This window comes from Peromyscus eremicus, chromosome 19, assembly GCF_949786415.1.
Source record: "Peromyscus eremicus chromosome 19, PerEre_H2_v1, whole genome shotgun sequence".
Lineage (NCBI taxonomy): Eukaryota > Metazoa > Chordata > Mammalia > Rodentia > Cricetidae > Peromyscus > Peromyscus eremicus.
This window is the reverse complement of record NC_081435.1, coordinates 38811246-38831408: the sequence shown is the minus strand read 5'-3', so window position 1 is coordinate 38831408 and position 20163 is coordinate 38811246. Positions and strand designations below refer to the sequence as shown.

General features: G+C 39.4%; 1 pseudogene; it reads right to left on the bottom strand.

The window, feature by feature from the left end:
* Nucleotides 1–1973: 1973 nt before the first annotated feature.
* LOC131896167 (mitochondrial dynamics protein MID49-like) lies at nt 1974–3400 on the bottom strand (annotated as a pseudogene).
* Between the last annotated feature and the right edge of the window lie 16763 nt (nt 3401–20163).

Here is a 20163-nt window from a genome sequence, read left to right as displayed (position 1 = left end):
AAAAAGAACAAATGAGGCACCACATTTGATTAGTGTTTCACAAACACTTAACACACCCATGGAATAAGCATCTGAGCCAAGAAACAATTTTCCCAGCCTCGGGCAAGTGCTCATTACTATGCCTGGGAAGCATTGTTAACACTGGTCTAAAAGCCCTTCTAACTTACATCATATGTTGGATTGGCTTGCTCATTCCTTTAGATAGAATCTTAATACAATATAAGCTTTTATTGTATTATTTTGCCAAGGATTACATTTGTAACACTAATCCACATTGTTGACAGCAGGCTTGATTCATCTCGTTGTCATTTCTTGATAGCATTTTGTTGAAACCATATCAAAATATAACCCTTCTGCACCTCCTTCTGGTAGATATTTAGACAATTCAATTTGGGGTTATTATGAACCATACAGGAGCAAACATTTTACAAGTCCTTTAGGGAACACATGACTACATTTCTGTTGGGATAGAAAGGTTCAGCCAATAATGCCAGATCATTTTCCAGAAGCAACTATTAATTCATTATACATCCTGCTAAGAATAGGTGTGACTTTTGACTTTTCTCTTTTCTCACCATATGTGGCACCATCTTTCTCATTTTGTAGGATGTGTTGGGAAAAACTTGCTTTTCTGTCTAATGAAATCCTTGTTAGACAAGGTTCTGATTAGTCATTTCTGTGCCAACATTTTCTTGCTCCATTGTGACTAATTCACCTTCTGAAAACATTGTATTCTCACTGTTCCATGAAGCATGTTCGTGTATAAAGTCATACACCCATAAAACTTGTTCTGTGATTCAAAACACTCCATGTTTATATGCAATCCTAGCCTATTCTGTGTTGAACAACAGTATTCTAGGAATATCATACAGATGCTTTAAATTCTTAATGTTTTACCTCCTTAATATTATTCCCTTCATAGGCCATAAACTATTTTTTTATTTTTCTCCTTTTATTCACACTCTTCAAGGCATAGCTTTCTCTCTCTCTCTCTCTCTCTCTCTCTCTCTCTCTCTCTCTCTCTCTCTCTGTGTGTGTGTGTGTGTGTGTGTGTGTGTGTGTGTGTGTGTAGGGGAATTGGTACTTAAAATAGAAAGGCCCCCTGCCAGGAAAGGTCATCTCCCTCCTCCAGCCATGCCACCTTAACCAGGGTGCCAAGTCAGGACACAGACATTTATCAAACATTTTGGCACACTGCAGAGGCCAGGGCTGCACACAGGCCTCTGGGAGGGACCACTATGGGACAGCCTTACATAGGCAGCACAGAGCTCAGCTCCCCAATGAGGAAGGGGCTCTCCCAGAGGTAATTTGTGACCTACAGAGAAAACCCACCAAGCAGGAGGAAAACCAGACCTTCCTTGCTGTAGTATAAGGTAGGCAGGCAGGCAGCAAGGGAGACACCTTCTACTTCAGGGCCTGAGGACTCAACCAGAAAAACAAATGCATGACCATCAGGAAAACATCCTACAACAGCTAAGAAGCTGTCCTCCAGGGCACCAGGTGATTCCAGCCCCAGAGACTCAATGACCAGCTGTGTGTGCCTCCAGGATCCTGGGGCTGTTACCCAAGCAAGAATGTTAGGTTTCCTTCTTGGCAAAAAGTTGGAACCAGTCTTTGCCTAGGGGAAGCCTAGGAAATCAAAAGCCATGTCTCACTCTTGGTGAGTTCATTGCCGGTGATGATAGACTGAACCCAAGATCCTAAGTGAATCCTAGAGGGCCAGGGGGCATCAGTGTGGCTGGTACCGAAAGCCAGGCCAGACTAGCCACATTAGGTGACAGCAACCCAGACTCTCTGGATTTGGGAATCCCGGTCACCATCACCCAGGCACATGCCCACCCATGGGCCTAGGTAATGGATCCTCCCCTCCACTCTGGCTAAAATAAAGCAAGCCCCACTCCGCAGTCTTCTGGGAGGGAGGAGGCTGCTGCTATTCAGCATCAGAAAACAAGCCAATCCCAGTCCTCATCCACCTAGAGTAAGCTCTCAGGGACCTGGAGACCACTGTACAATAGTTAGCCAATGTCATCACGCTGGGGTTGAAGTGACAGGGCAGGCTGGCCTGCTCCAAGCTGCCCATCAGAAACTCCAGGGCTTGCAGAAAGCAATCCCCCAAGGCCTCCTTGGTCCAGGCCACTTCCTCTTCCCCCAGATACAGAACCACCTGGGTCAGGTGACTCTAGCCCAGCCGCTCCAGAGCCGGATGGGCATGACACACACCACACAGCAGCAGCAACAACCTCCAGCGAGTGCCAGCATCCCGGTCATCCAGCGCTCACAAACAGGCAGCCTCTACCGGATATAGATCCTGCAGTCAGAGATTGGCGGGCCAGCCCCTCCAGGGGCCAAGCCAGCAGAAGACGGTCATCCGTGCTGGCCCCAGGGACCACCATGACACAGCTAACGTGAACTCCAGGCACTCATGTTGAACCTCCAGCAGCAGTTCTTCCAAAGCCACACTGGGCTGGATCAGGCATCCAAGTAGGCTACCAATGGCTGGCCAGTTGACAGAGGCTGCCGGGGCCTTCCATAGCAGCTCCAAAAAGACACGAGAGGAAAGATAACCCCACCACCACCACCACCACCACCACCACCACCACCAGGAAGCAGTGGCTGTGCCCACGGGGATGGAACTCCAGCTAGGTCCTGCGCACAGCCCAGCATCGAGGTTCCCTGACCACGATGTCCATACCAGGTACCAGGCTCCACAGACCTGGTTCTAACTCCAGAGGTGCTAGCAGGTGCACGTGCTCAGCAGCCCCTGCCTGTAGCCCCTCATAGAGAGACCCACCTGGTACAAGTGCACCAAAGGGCAGTTCTGGGAACTTGCTCCTCAAGTAGGCCTGCAGCTCCAAGGCAATGTCTCCAGCCAGCTGGTTCACCAAAGTCACATGGGCTTCTAGGATAATCACGTGGTTGTGCTCAAATGCCAGCAGCTTCTCCTGGAACGTCAGGCAAAGGGGCGCTGGGGAGCTGAGCTGAGGTGTTGGTGTCTTCTGAGAATGAGTGGGTATAGGCTCCACTGGGGTGAGGAGGACACAAGAGATATGGGCTGGCTGAGAGTGACGGGGGGGAGGGGGGGGGGGGGGAGGAGCGGAGGAGGGTTGGGGCTGTTGGTGTGATGTGGCTCTCATCAGGCTCAGTTCCTTCCAGCCATCCACCTTGATTTCATGCTCATCCCTAGGGCTAGTGACCCTGTCGATGAGCTGCAGACAAAGTGACACAAATCAGAGCATCGGGGGCCATTGCAAAGCCGCTTTACAGACAGGGTGGCAATGCTCAGCACTGCAGCCCCGCTCACACCTAGCACCAAATGAGCATTAGCCAGGAGGAAGTCCACCACACGGCCCAGGCCCTCTCCGCCATGCTGCTTCCTCTGCTTCTGGGAGAACTCTGCCATGGTTCCCTGCATCCTGGCATCAGCGTACCAACCCGAGCATGCAGCGAGTAGGACCCTGGAGCCCCAGGACCCGCCTAGGAATGGAACGTGCAAGCCCCAGGAACCAAACCCCATAAACTATTTTTAATTGAATATATTTAACTGAGGAAAATGTTTAAAGGTTGCCAAAAGATGCCTTGTCGCACCTTATAAATAGAATGAGCACATGTCTCAGGTTACCTAACGAAGTCCTCTTGGGTTACAGATTTTGTGATGGCGAAGGCCTGTCCTACAATATTTCATATTGCTATGATAAACACCATGGCCAAAAGCACCTTGGAGAGGAAGGGGTATATTTCAACTTACAACCCCCAGATCACAGTTCATCATGAAGGGATGAAATCAGAGCAAGACCTCAAGCAGGAGAGGAACCTGGAGGCTAGACCTAAAGCAGAGGCCATGGAGGAATGCTGTTTCCTGCCTTGCTCCCTGCAGTTTGCTCATCCTGCTTTCTTACACAACTCAGGCCAATCTCCCTAAGAATGAGAACATACACAGTGGGCAGGCCCTCCCACATCAGTCATTTATTCATCAGGAAAATGCCCTAACCCTGATGGAATTATTTTCTCACACGAGGCTCCCTCCCTCTTCCCAAACTACTCTAGTTTGTTTCAAGTTGACAAAAAAAAAAAAAAAAACATTGACCAGCACAAGCCCACCTTTCACAAAGTCACGTTCTACTCGGATGATACACTGCATGGACACCCAGCTCATAGCCACAGTCAACCTGACTCCTACTATTATAACTATTTATGGGAGAAACTGGTCCTACCTGAGTGGCTTACAGCCTATATTTCTACTTGAGGCTTATCCAACTCAGTTTATATTTGGTGAAGTGAACACTATCTTGGAAACAAAAATATATCCATGTTTCCTAACAGTGTGTGTTTTTAGCGCTGGTTCCCTAAAACACACTCTCAGACTTTCACATTTGTCCTTTTTGCTGCCCATGATGTTAAGTGACACACTAAAGTGCTTCATAATGGATTCATGATTGCCTTGAAATTCCCACCACTTCTGAAGAGAATGAATGTATTGGAAACTTCTCTCTAAATAAAAGAATAGTATTGAAAACATTACATCATTTGATTTTCCTTTTGCTGTTCAGTTTTCTCTAAAAATAGCACAAGTATTCTGTGTACTTCCTAAAGTTAGCCTTTATTACCATTCGAATGTTCTTTAAAGATAATTAGCAGCATTTATCTGATGCCTTTCCACAATGCAATCAAGTATAAATGACACAGAATTAAACCAAGTGAATGCATGGAAAGGATGTCCGTGTTGACTAAGCAGATCACTCAGTAGATCAGGTAAACAGAAGAGTATGATCTGGGAGAGCACTGGGAAGCAAAGTCATGTGGATCCCTGGGGCTCTACAGCTAGGCAGTCTGGCCTACGTGGTGAGTTCCAGACCAACAAGAGACCCTGTATCAACTTTTAGAAAGTGGACAGTCCCTGAGGAATGATGTCTGAGATTGATGTCTGGTCTCTACATATATTCAAACACACATGTACATATGCATTTACATAAATACACACACACACACACACACAAACATACACACACAGGTCATTTTTAAAATCCCCTGCATCCTTTATAAAAATAATTTTGGTCTTTTATATTATCGCTTATTCACATTTATTGAGCATAGTATGGCAATTTGAATATATGTGTGCATAACAATCCAATCACAGTAACAAGTTCCATATTCTCAAAATTAATCATCTCTGTATTTGGCAGAATCAAAATTTTCTATTGTGTTTATTTTGAAACATAGATCATTGTAGACTATAGTTACCCTATGGGGCTATAGAACACCACAATTAATTTATTCTGCTTACATTGTCTTCCTACACTCTCAGACATTACTTCTGAGAGATTAGTGTTTTAGTTTCTGGAGATGAGTAAGAACACTTCATATTTAGTTTTGTGTACCTGGCTTATTTCACTTAGTGTGATGTTCTCATGCAAAATTCTTAGATTTATGTCACCTAAGATACGAGAATTTGACTTGAATAGTTTGATTGTTATATCATAATAAAATAGGTATAAGGACTTTAGTGACAAAGCATGTCTGAAAAGCACAGAAATTAACCATTTTTATATAAAAAAATATGAACTTGATATTTCAAGATCCAATTCATTCCTATTTTTATAATAATAACAGAGATCAGGATTGGGGATGTAGCTCTGTTAGTAGAGTACTTGCCTAAAATTCACCAGGCCTTGCATTCAGTCCTTAGCACTCAATAAACTATACATGTTGCTGCATGCCTGTAATCCCAGCCTTTGGGAGATGAAAGCAGGAAGTTTTAAGACGAGTCTTGGCTACATAGGGAGTTCAAGGCCAGGTAAGATTTTTTTGACAGTGATCTTGTCTCAAAAAAAAAATGAGCATCAGTGTAACTTGGTAGGTGGTCTTATATCCATAGCCAATAGAGTTGTCATATTCTATAGTAGTCTTCCAATCACTAGGTCTTAACCAACATTATCTGTGGATCCTCCCTCTACTACAATCCCCATGAACTTTCACAATCTTGTTGAACTTGTAACAAGCATAGATGTGTGCTCTTTGGTCCATACTTTGGGTTAGATTAGAGCTGCTCATAGGCATGAATGCATTATACCTGTACTCTCTCATGCGCATGATCTCATTTAATCATGGATAAAACAGAGGATGATTCTACCCTATAGACCAATGCTCACAGGGGATCTCAACAAGGAAGATTTTAAGGTATGACTAGTGAAAATTATGAGGAATGTTGTTAACAAGAACTGTACTAGATAGGATGTAAGTCATGATAAAGGGAAAACTACTTACAGATATAATGTTTTAATAATCACCAACAAAATTACCTGAAGCTGCATTTGTTGAATCTGCTATCAATCAAATTTATCAAGGAATTTTTGTTTGCCACACAACTCATTTATGTGTGGTATGACATTTTGGGGAATGATGGGGCTTAGAATTCAAATAGAATTCATTATGAATCTATGTAACTAAAGAATGTTAGATTATCTCTTTCATTCTTGCCATGTTCAAAGGCAATTTGGAGGCAATAGTAAGAGCCACTGTTCTATACTATTGCTGTCCATATTTGTTGAAGTGATTGCATTATATATATATATATATATATATATATATATATATATATATAGCTTTTCACAGTACATGGCAATTATTCCAAGAATCAGCTACAAATTAGTATGTATACATATGTATGTATGTATGCTTATGTTTATGCTAAAGACAGTGCTGCAGAAAAATCTGTGTTCCTCAAAAAATTCCCTAGGAAACCTAAAAAAAAACTCTAGGAATTTTATTTACCAAATGCTAACTACTTGTATTCAGACATTTCAGAGATCAGCAGAACTGTTCGTTGTAAACAATTAAAGCCCAACTTGGGTATATAGTAATAGAAATTTATATACAGCAAATGAAGTTAACTAATGTGTTATGGTAGCATTCCTGATACCATTTCCTCCCTTACAGATAGTCAAATATCTGGCCTGGCAGGACTGAGCATCCAAATCTGACCTAGATTTTCTCCATTAGTCCATCAGATAAGCCTCAAAACAATTTTACCTTTAAAAGCACTATCATGTGTCAAGGGTATCACAATGGTCATTCACCTTGACACTGGTTAAAGACAACAAGCCAAACATCAAAGAAATAAACAAGATTTTTTTTTTTCACTTAGGATGGCAGTATAAAAAGCAAGCATCAAAAAGTGGTGCCAGCTCCCAGCATTCCATGCTCTCCCACAGGACACTCCCAGGAAAGGGTCAGGTGTACACGCACAAATGAGAAGGAATTGCTGCCAGGAAGTCGTCAGTATGTACCCTCAAGCAAGATACCAGTAAGACATGGGGATGAGGAAGACTAGGATTGACTGCGTCCAAGTAGAAAAAGTAAACAAGCAAATGCCCTTATAAAGAAGTCTATTATCCAGACTACATAAAAGACCACCAAACGTATGCAGAGGTGCCTCGATTTGGAATACAGATACATACTTGAACAGAGCCCCGTGTCTTTGGAATGCTCTCCAGAAACCTGCAATGTAGAATGTCCATGGGATCTCTCTGGGAAGGATAGACTCCATATGAAGCCTGCCAGGCAAATTCTGGTAGCTGCCATGATCTGACCCAAAATATCCATGTAAGATTTGGGCCTGGAGTCAGTCACCTTACTAGCAGATATTGCTTGTTGGATGCATGATAATGGTTCAAATAATAATTCTAATTCTTAACAACTGATAGTGGCCATGAAGAAAGAGGAGCAAGGAAAGTAATACATAGGAGTTAAGTTTCAGGGACAAACTTCATCTTTTTCCTCCAAATAATCCTCAGTGGATTTTTACTATAACCAGTATAGATATTTTATTTGAGTGAAAGAAAACTGAGTCAGCACAAAGTAGAAATAAAATTACAGAAAGGGTTGTTGATCTATATTTTGATTTTCCCCATTTCATACAAGCAGAACAAATGAAAGTTAATCATTTAAATCAAAGTTGCCCAAAGGGAAGAGCTATGGCCAGAATGTTGTGTCTTTAGAGATGTAATTTCTTTTAGGAAAAAAAAAAACTATTAGAAGCTGCTACAAATTTATTTGCCAATATCAGCAAGATTTTAATCATTATCTGCATAATGTATGCTTACATTTTAAACCTGTTTGATAAATAATGATTACTTTGAAATAAATGAAATGTTTTTCTGGTTTCATTATATTCAATTGATGGTAAACATGAGATATTGAGACAGATAAAAGTTAAAAATAAGGTTAGCAAAGTATTAAATTAATATTAAACTTATTTGGTTCAAAGTACATAGTTAGATATCAACCTGTCTATAGCTAGAGTTTTCCTGCCTGGCCCACAGTCAGGACAAATTTCTGTCTACCGCCAGTCCCACAGCCGCTCAGACCCAACCAAGTAAACACAGAGACTTATATTGCTTACAAACTGTATGGCCGTGGCAGGCTTTTTGCTAACTGTTCTTATATCTTAAATTAATCCATTTCTATAAATCTATACCTTGCCACGACTCGTGGCTTACTGGCGTCTTCACATGCTGCTTGTCATGGCGACGGCTGGCAGTGACTCCCTCACTCAGCCTTCCACTTCCCAGAATTCTCCTCTCTCCTTGTCCCGCCTACTTCCTGCCTGGCCACTGGCTATTCAGTGTTTTATTTATTGACCAATCAGAGAAATTTGACATACAGACCATCCCAGAGCACCTGTCCCCAAAATAGTGCCACATTGACATAACTTGATTTATGCCAAAACATGTATACTAAAATTTCAAGTAGTCACGAGTATGTGTGTGAATTTATATTTTACAATATAAAATGTATAAAATCTAGTGAACTCAAGTAAAATGTGCAAAGCTCCAAAAGGGTAAAGTCTGTTTCTCATTTTCTCTATTAATATTATCTAGATTCTCACACAAGTAAAAGCATCAGATTAGGGAAAATTAAATTTAAAGGTAATAATTATGTCCTCACTTCCAGGCATATAGATTAAAACACACAAATGTACATTTCTGAGGAAATGTAATCATTTTAAATAATAAGTATGAAAACATCAAAAATAGAAACATCTTAAATTCTTGAATGGCATTTAAATTTTGAATGTATAAAAGACATTAATATATTTGAACATTCTTAATAGAATTAAGTTCTCAGACCAAAAAAAAATGAAAGTCTGAATATTTGGTTTTACGAAAGCTGTGGGACTGGACCAAATTAGTATATTCTTGCCTCAATTTCCCATATGTTTTTGGTTCAAATTAAATGTCATCAGTAATCAATAAATGATATTAAATTTTGCTTGTATTTTGTCTCTTTTGATAGAACTCTAGTCAAAGATGACAATTTTCTTCCAGTAAAATGTAACCTATTGAATTTACTTTCATCTGTTTTCTTCTAGATGTTTCCTGGCTTGCTATCCATATATATTTTGTTTCATAAATTGTGGGATTATTGGGATTACTCTTCTCTTTCCCCTGGGGAAAAAAAGTGAATTTTATTCCCATGCACAGAAATGGACCGAGTCTGAGATTTGAATGGATTCTGTAGAGGCTAAACATCTAGTACATAGTAAACTAAAAATAAATGTATCACATTCCATAAAATATATTTCAAGACACCATATTGGATGCCATAACTTATGTTTATCAAAGAAAGGTCAGCTATTTAAGAATAACTGATCATTTTTAAACAAAATATAATGAAAACTGAATATTGAAATTCATTTAAGATTATATTTCCAGCCGGTTCCATATGAAATATTTAGAAAGCAAATAAACATGATGTTGCATCTTGGTAGGCAAAACAATTTCTGGGTCTTAGGGTGACAGAGATAACTACATTAATTATATAATTTTCTATTATTATACATTTTACTGCTTAAAATATTAAAAATATAAACCAGATACTGAGTCCATGCTCTTTATTACATTATACAATATTAATGGCAGATTTTGCTCTATATGGAATATCTAATTAAAACAAGACTGCGTAATCATTGAGAATAAGTACAATCATATCATCAGAATTAAATGTAGATTAAAAAATACAAGGGCAGAAGAAAGAAAACCATGAAGAAAATTCAGATTTCATGTATTCAGAGACCAGGCTTACTAATGGCAAATTCAGAAAGGTGAAAAGTAATTATTTGTAATCACAGAAGAATTGCAAAGCAGACCAAAATATTCTATGATATATTTTTCAGTTTTGCTAAGCAACATTTCTGGGCTTGGTTCTGGGCTCGGTCAGTCATTTGTGTCAGTGACCCTATTTCCTCTGAGAAGTGATCTCTTCAGCTTTAACTGCTTTACCATCTCTCTTCATCAGTGTGGGGCCATAACAAACAATGAAATGAAAATACCACCAATATATTTGTGTGACAAATACCTCCAATATGTTTATATGATATTGTTTATGTCATATTTGTATGACATAAGCAATTAAATGGAAAAATTACCAATCTGTTATTTAGAAACCAAATACATACACATTGCATGTTGCAATCCCTCCACTGGAGTTCCTCCTGGTCACAGGAGATGGCCACTTCAGGCTGTGCATCCACCATTTCTAGGAGTCTTAACTGGGGTTATCCCTGTAGATTCCTGGGTGTTTCTTTTGCACATGGTCTCTACCTGACCCTGAAATGCACCTCCTTTCTAGTCATCTCTTTTAGCACTCTCCCCCTCTATCCATTCCCCAACCAGATCCCTCATGTTCTCACATTCATCTGCTCCCAATCCACCCACCAGAGGTCTCTTTTATTTCCCATATCCTGGGAGATCTATATGCCCTCCCCAATAGCCCTTCTTGTTACCAGGCCTCTAAGGGTCTGTGTAGCATAGCTATCCTTTACTTTCCCTTCTTGTCTTCATTAGGGTTTCTGTTGTTGTGAAGAGACACCATGACCAGAGCAACTCTTATAAAGGAAAACATTTAATTGTGGTCAAAGAATATGAATTTAAACAGAAATACAATGTTTCCAAGTAAATTGACAAGGGCTGCTCATCATTTCCATGAAATACTGATGCTGAGGCCTTAGAGAAAGGATGTACTCCAGACTCGTCAGCGGAGATGACCAAAGCAGCATCCAAATAAGAATGTGTTAGAATAGATGCTGGCCCTCAGCTTCTGAGATGTGTCACCAATGGAACAGAGGTACAAGAAAAAAGTCAGTGTCTATAAATTTCCCCATCATGATCTTGATGCCCCTTGCTCATAGAATCCCCCTTCCCTCTCTTCAACTAGACTCCTGGAGCTCCACTTGATGCAGAGGGAGGGGCTTGGACCTGCCTCAACTGAATATATCAGGCTTTTCTGACTGCCCATGGGAGGCCTTACCTTTTCAGAGGAGGAGATGAGGGGATTGCAGTGGGGGAGGCTGGGGTGAGCAGAGAAGGGAAGAGAAGGGAGTCTATGGTTGGTATGTAAGATGAATAAAAAATTTCTTAATAAAAAAATCAGTAATAAATGATTAGAGTCAATCCTAAGGAATACACACTTTTAGTAGTAACAGAATCCCCTTTCCTGGGTAAATAGCCAGAAGATTCTCATAACAAAGACAAGATGTAGCTATCAAAGATAAAAAATCATTTCTATCAAGGCTTTCAGCCTACTGATATGGGAGCAGCAGGATTATGGAACATTGACAAGAACTGGACTTCAAATGAGAATGAGTGTGACATTGGGAGTCCATACACGGACCAGTCACCTGACCAGGGCAGTACAGCAGTGTACACTGGATATGCTGTGTCCTTAAAAGCACATCGCTAAGATCGGGTTATAAAGGAGGAGGGTAAGCAACCACTGGACTCTTCATCTACAATAGAATCTGTCTCCATAGCACTATGGAACAACAGAAGGAAGATCTATGTCCCCAGGAAGCAGTCTGTCCTGCCATCCACTACTAACTTCAGTGTGCCTCACTTACTGCCTAGACCATCACAGGGGTTCAGGCAATATTGTTTAATGAATTAAAAAATGAACAGGGGATACATACAATGACGGTAGAAATGATGACTAGTATAGGTGAAGAAAGTCCAGAGGAAGTCCTGTGCGAATTAAAGATGTGGAAATCTGGTCAAATGACAAAAGTTCAATTTTATAAAAACACTGGAACAAATCTCAGGAGATCTTCTTTGCAAATTGATAAGTACCTAGTTCTACCCTATACATTTACCAGAATTATGTCCTCAGTCCACTATTTACTTATTTGTAGATTTGCTAATGTGTAATTTTTTAAAAGTCAAATATTTCCTTAAGAAAGAATAATATGGAATTTTAATGCCTTAAAACTTTACTCAAGTGATTTGACATTTTACATATGTGTATAAATGCGCTTGTTCATAATAGATCTTTTCAGACTCTAAAACATAATAATAATAATAATAATAATAATAATAATAATATGTAATTTATTAAAGTGATAAATTGGTAAAAATTTTAAATTGTAGATTAGATGAAAAGAACAAACATGAACATGGCAGAGGGTAGATATTATGTGAAACAAACTCATCATTAATTTAACCCTAAAATTATAATTGCAGATAATACATTTCTTCTAACTAAATTATCATTCTTTCTAAAGCCAAATAAATATCCACAAAATTACAATGGGAATGGACTCCCCAACTGTCTAAGGTTAAGCAAAACCATGAATAAAATACTTCAGAAACTATATATTAGACATATTATATAATGAATATAATGGGAGACTCATTGGGGAGGACTATTTGAGCACACAATTTCAAAACCTCCATCTCAGATGTTTGGTTTCGTAGACAAGTTTCTTTCTCTATCTTGAGAAAAAATTCTAAAGTGATATCAGTGATGACCAAGTGGGTTGTACTGCCTGAGAAATGGGCCACAGGGTATTAGAAGTAGAAAAAACACACTGGATGTGATAGAGGCCACCAGAAACTTGCGTTTCAGGTCAGGCTGAACTAAGGGAAAGACTTTCTAGAAAAATATAGTGAGGGGACCTGCAATACTTGTAAATTTCCACACTAATCTCTCTCTGGTCCAGACCTGTGTGTGAAATCATGTTCCCCTACAACACAGGGGCATATATTTTGGGCTGGTTTTAGATGGGGTTATGATAAGAACTCACAGCAGATCATGTATTTTTAATTCAGAAGAGCTTTCTAATTGTTTTCTCCTCTTAAAACTAGTTGCTAAACACATTATTTCTCCAAGACCTCCTACACATACCTAAGTGCAAGTATATGTATATATATCCTTAACACGGGAATACGTATGCATACACATGTGTGTATCCCTATATTAAGGCCATCAGTCCTCATAGCCTGGCTCTAAAAGCTTTCTGTATCATATTGTTACCACTAGGACCATCTCCCATGTTAAAGAATAACCATGTGCATCACTTAACATACAGACATTCATAGACTCTTTCACATATATGGGAACTTGCTTACAAATACTTAGAAATAAGAAAGTCAGTCACAGATGTTTAAAACAGAGAGGCTGGAGAAATGGCTCAGCAGTTAAGAGCACTGATTTTTAACTTCCAGAAGATCCAGGTTCAATTCCCAGCACCCACATAGTAACTAACAACCACCTGTAACTCCATTTCCAAGGAATCAGACTCCCTCTTCTGGTCTTCTCAGACAAGAGGTGTGCATATGGCATACAGACATACATGCAGGCAAAACACCTATACAAATAAAATCATTTAAAAAAATAAATAACATTTTTTAGATATTGGTTCACATATATAAATTTTCAGAAGGAGTTTTGTACTGAGGTATACACTAAAGCATGCAGTAACCACAAAATATCTTGGAAATATATTAACAAAATGTATTGAACTCTTATAAAAATACATATGTGTTAGTGCATTTAGTATATTCCTAAAGAACTGAAATGTACGTTAAATATTTAACATTTGCACTGAGTTAGCCATATGCAACATTTGAAACAATTCTCAGAAAATTTAGAACTTCTAGAAATGTAGCTTGAAGATAATACTTAAATGAGTCCAATTCTAAAATGAACACGTCCACCTGCAGATTTGATTTGAACTATTGCCACTTTATCAAATGGAAGCAAAGCAAACAATAAATAACACTAAGAAATTGTCAAAGGGATTTGAGCCAATCCAAGCTAATGTCACAGTGATTCAGTGACAGAACTCAGGTTCTGCATGCTGAAGTCCAGGAATCTAATGAACTAGTAAGTAGAGCGTGACGGTGGAGTTCCAGACAAGAGCACTGTTATTGAACTTGGCATTAAGTAAACTCCAATTTGTTCAAGTGGGAACTATTAGTTGTCTGAAAACAGTAGTGAGATATAATTTCCTATTTCTTCCACTTTGTTCTTAATCCGTATCTAATGCTTGAGTAATAATTTAAAAGTTAAGTGTAAAGATTGGTGTAGGAATAATCATTCAGTAATGAGAATAGCACTAGGTAAGAATTAGAGGTCACTTTTGTAGACTAAAAGACATCCATAATAATCTACCCATCGTTTTGAGATCATTAGGTTGATTATCAAATACAAAACAATTTAACTTGCAAATTTTAGTGGAGGCATAGAAAACCATGTGTCATCTGCTTATTGCTAAAATGTATATTCTCTCACAATCATCATTTTAAATAACCATCATTTAGAAAAATAATTTTTATCAAACAGTAATTTTAAAAATGTCTAACATAGGCTGATTTTTCTCATTTCTCTTCAAGTTTGAGAATTTCATACATGTTCACGGTGAAATATGATCATATCTAGCAACACTTCCCCCTGCAAATCTCCATGTCCATCCAAATAAGCTCCCCCAACTCCATATTTTTTCATCTTGAAAATTCACGAAATTCAGTTAGTTCTGACCATTGTGCATGGGTGAGGCACCATATACTCGAGTAGTGGTTCTCAACTTTCTGAATACTATGACCCTTTAATCCAGTTCCTCATATTGTGGTGATCTCCAACCATAAATTATTTTTGTTGCTACTTCATAACTATACCTTGTTACTGATATGAATTGTAATGCAAATATCTGATATGCAGGTGGTCTTAGGCCATTCAACCCCCCAAAGGGGCCACAATCCACGGGTTGAGAACCACTCTACTAGAGCATGGGATACCTACCAGTGACCTCAAAGAAATGATTCTCCACCCCACCCTGCAGAAACTGCTCATTGCCAATACCTCCTCAGTATATGATGGGACCTGGAAATTTTCTCTCCCGTCAATGCCAGGACTTTGGCTGGCTTGATCTTGTGTACGCTTTTTGAGGTAACTACAGCTTGTGTGAGTTCGTGATGGCAATAGCCTCGTTATGTTCATAAAGCATCATATCATGACAATCCTCCCTGTTCCTTGGTCCCTACATTATTTCTGCTTCCTTCTTTGCCATGTTCCCTGAGCCTTAGTGACAGTGGAGCCAACATGGTTGTCCCATTTAGGGATGGGCACTCATTAACCAAAATTTGTGGTGACATTTTTCCGTCTAATTTTGTCCTACTGTGAAATATGAAATCCTGTCATAGAGACTTAAGAGGGGCCTACAAAGGTTTCCTCGGGTGATAAATCCAAAGGATGGGAACAGATCTAGAATTGGAAGATGAAGCCAAGAGGAGTAAGGCAATGTGAAGACAGGTAGAATGGAGTATAGAGGTAATCCTTATATGGGTTTGCAGGTGTGTGGTTTATTAGTTTGAAGAGCAAGTGTGAACACATACTATGAATGTGCAGTTACCCTGCTTTTCCTGGGCATTCCTGACACAGATCTTTTGTGGCATTCTGGGTCACTGGTAGTTAGTGAGTATAAATTGGCAGAGAGGAGTAAAGGAGTAGATCTCAGAAAACATTTCAGTTAAAATTATGATGATAGTGGTGATGGTGATAATGATATTTAGATTGATACTTACAAAAGAAATATTTATTTTAAAAAAATATTCTATCTCTGCAACATGTGTTTGCATACACTGTGATAATTGTTAGAGGAAGAAAGGACAATGCATGTAGTTAGGGGTATTTCAAAGTTTCTAATTCTCTTCATAAACAAGGCCTATTTTTATTTCTTACTTCATTCTTACTCTGGACCACATTTACAGACTTAGAAGAAAGAATAGAACAATCACCTAGAATGCATCTTCTCAACAAATAAAATGATGCTTAAAGACCTATTGGTGAGACAGAAGCAAAGTGCATCACAACCAACCAAATACTCATTTTATTGCAAAGAATATGTTGGGTAAATGACTTTGGTCCTGGACCAGATCTGGTAGCAATGGAGATTTGTGTCACTTCAGAAAGTCCATATTGGGTAGCAGCATTGCTCTGTCAGGTGGCAGCCTTTCTCATCATTTTCCAGAGCCAAGAGGGCAAACATGTCCCCTGGGCTGCTTAGATGACAGATGCTTTTTGCATGGATGCCCTGGGTTAGGCACCTTCCTGGAGATTCATTCCCACACCAAGCTGGGATCACAGAATCCATTCAGCAAATGAGGACTGACTGGACCAGCTGTTCCTCTGTAACACATCGAGGCTCTTCAACTCGTCTGAAACCTTGTGCAATTGATCTGCACAGGTGTTGCAGATGGAAAGCTATTAAATTTTCATTTATCTTAGCATTTCACCAGAGGCATTCAAGCCTCCCAGAACTAGAAAGGGTTGAACTCTTACACGATGGAAGTTAAGTCTTCTGGAAAGAAGCAGGAACATGCAAGCCATAACCCTGGTTGCTTGTAATGGCTCTTTGGTTTCTGAGCTCATTTGGTCTCTGCCTTTCCAGGTGCTGTTGTGCTGGGTACATTAACTGATAACCATCTTTTCAAACATTTCATGTTCTAATAACAAACACTGGTCTCTGCCACAAGCTACTGAGCTTGGTCACTGAGCTGGTCACCTGCCAGTTGGTACAGCTTAGTCTTCAGAGCTCAAATGTGAAGTTACCATTTTGTGGTGGCATGTGTAAATTTTCCTTAAAGATAGGCCAGAAGGCTGACCCAATATATCAGTGAGTTTATTTTCATCTAATCATAATTGGAAAAGATTTAAATGGTATAAGTAAGTCCTAGTTTGAAACAGGGCCTATCTGAAGTGAATAGGAAAGGAAGATAATGGTGGCAGTCTGTTAACCCATGCATTGGAGAATGCAGTGAAATGACTTCAAGTTCCTCTAGTTTGCTAAGGAAATGATTTCTCATCTTTAAGTGGGGCCATGTAATACTTACTTGATGAGATGGATTAATGTGATAGAGACAGTAAATTAAGTACAATTTGTGTCTCAATATTAGAAATGACATTATGAAAGTAGCTACATATTGTAGGAAACCTATGAAGTAAGCGCACTGTGCTTTGATACTTCTCTTTTTCATTTTCTTCCCCATCTTCCTCCTCCTCAGAACATATACAGGAAACCAACTGAAGGTTTGTAAATGTTCCTAAATTCCTTTAACTCCAGTCTTTGAAATAGTTTTGGTGTATTCAGTGTATTCATAGAGATTTGACACAGCACTTGCTCCCAACAATTAGGAGAGGCAAGCATTTTGAGTATAGTCTTAGAGACAGGAAACTGAACTTAGAGAAGTGAAGAAATACAAGCAAGGTCAGGAGCCAGTGTGCCCCACTGCAGAAGTCATCACCCCACAGCATTTGTCTGCCACAAATTCTAAACCATGTTGTTTTTGTTTTTAAGTTTTTCCAACCTGGGTAGAATAAATCTTGGGGTTGGACCTCAAAACATATTTAATTTAACAAAATAAGAAACAATATAGAGAAGACAGGCATTCTTAGGAACTGAGAAAGTTGCTGTTCCCATAGTCCTGTGCCTTTTTCATCAAATACGAGCTTTTTTAAAAAAAATAAGAAAAGATGCTGGAAAACTAAGTAGTCTTTTTCCATGTCTTTTCTCTCTCTCTCTCTCTCTCTCTCTCTCTCTCTCTCTCTCTCTCTCTCTCTCTCTCTCTCTCTCTCTCTCTTCCCTCTCCTTATCTCTCATATCTACCCCTCCCTCTCAAATTCATTCCCACTTCTTTAACCATTGCTGTTACATACCCTTATAAACAAATCAACATATAAATACAACCTGCTGGGCCCCCCTTTCACATTCAGCGTTGCCTGAATGTGCATTTCTAGAGCTGACTACTCAGTATTGGATAAACATTCAGAGGTCTCATTCCTGGGAAACCCTGATTATCTCTCTCAGCAGTTTATAATTGCCTGTTAACTCTGCATGTAGGGGTGAGGCCCAGTGATATTTTCCCTATCTACATTGTGTTGTTAACTGTTACTGGAATTGTTCAGGTCTTGTTTAGGGAGCCATGTTGTTGAGATTTTATGGATGCATCTTCCCTATCATAGCTAGATGGCACAATCTCACTGCAGCTTCCTGGACTTCTGATGCTTACTTCTTTTCATACCCTCTTCCATGATGTTCCTTGAGTCTTGAGTATAGAAGTTGTGTTGTAAATGTTATCAGCAGGCTGGGTATCACGGTCAGTTATTCTCCACATTTTCCCTAATTGCAGCTCTCTGTGATGGTATTCTTATGGTGCAAAGAAAAGCTTCTTTGAAGAGGGGTCAGAGCTACACTTATCCATATTCTTAGGATAAGTATTTAGAATACAGTCAGAAATTTATGTTGGTCTAGTAAAGTGATGGTAGTAGGTTCTCCTCTATGATCTATGGCAGCTGCCTGATGGCTTCTATTGGCAGATTCTTGATTTTGTGGCATCCTTCCATTCCACTTCCCAAGAGTATGATGTCAGGATCTTCTTCCTTCACCACTCACCTTGGAAACAGTGCACAGCAGGTGATTTGATCCCTTGGCATGACTGTGATCCTGGGAGCATGGACTCTGCTCTCAGCATGTTGCATCAAGAACTGAACATTTATGTATTTAAGCTGGTCAAAAGCAAAACTGGTGCAATCTCTCTTTGAAAGATACTTTTGAGATTTGCAACTAAAAATTTTGAAACTCTTTCCAGATTATTAGATTGTATTTTGTCTTAGTTGATGTGAATTCACTAAAAATTCTTAATTCATACAAGAGCCATATTTGATATATTTTTATCATTATTAGTTTTCTGTTGTTCACTATCCATTGATAGTTCAATACCTTGACATGCATTTCCACTCTCCCCTGCTATAATGAGAGGTGAGATAGCATGGAATCAAGCAAGATGGTACTTCCCAACCTCCCTATAAGAAACGCTTTTGTGATAACACAGTTCCTGAAGGCTATGGGAGTCGCCAAGTAGGAAGCAAGGGTAACAAATCAAATAATATAGTTTGATTTTCTTTTTACTTGTTATTGAAATACCAAACCACTATGTCACTGATGATGCCATATGCAGGACATAGACTACCACCTGGCAGATACTGCTTAACAGCTCTATACTACAAGCTGAAGTCCTCAGTTATTAAAAAAAAAAGGAACCTAACCAATGAGGACTCATTCTTCACTTACGTATTGACACTGTTAGTAGATCTATCACTCTTAATATAGCAGCAAGAATAGTGCCTGCTTCAAATGAAATTGCAACTTGAGCATCAGTGACGAGATAATGTTCAAGTATAGATTGAATCTTCTCTGTCCACATTTGCCAAAGCAATTCCTACAACTGCATTTTGAAATGTTTAAGAAGAGGAACAAGAAGAAGGAGAAGGGGAAGAGGAAGAGGAGGAGGAGGAAGAGGAGGAGGAGGAGGAGGAGGAGGAGGAGGAGGAGGAAGAAGAAGAAGAAGAAGAAGAAGAAGAAGAAGAAGAAGAAGAAGAAGAAGAAGAAGAAGAAGTCCTTCAATGATTAGATCCCCCAAATATTTTATTATTACCAGAGTGATTTCATCACAGAACTTGGGGGATGAATCAAACTCATCAAAGAGAAAGCATGAAGATGATGGCTTTGGGAAGTGGGTGTCATTGGACCCCCTTTTTCCTCTCCCCAAACTGGCCACTTGAATAAATGTCCTTTCCTTGCTTTATCACTTTAACTGGTCTGTGGAATATGGTTGACTAAGCCTAGCTTGTTAGGATTGCCGTGGCTCTGGCTCTCTATAATTCTGGTAACAATACCATAACCTAGATGTATATGCAATGATTCTCAAATTTTAATTGTAACTTTGATGTTAGGATGATGATTGGCACACGTGAGAAAGTCTAGTGACAAGGCAGAAATATCTTATAAAAACTCAAGTATTTAAGCATGTAATAGAGAGAGGGGATACAAAAACTTGT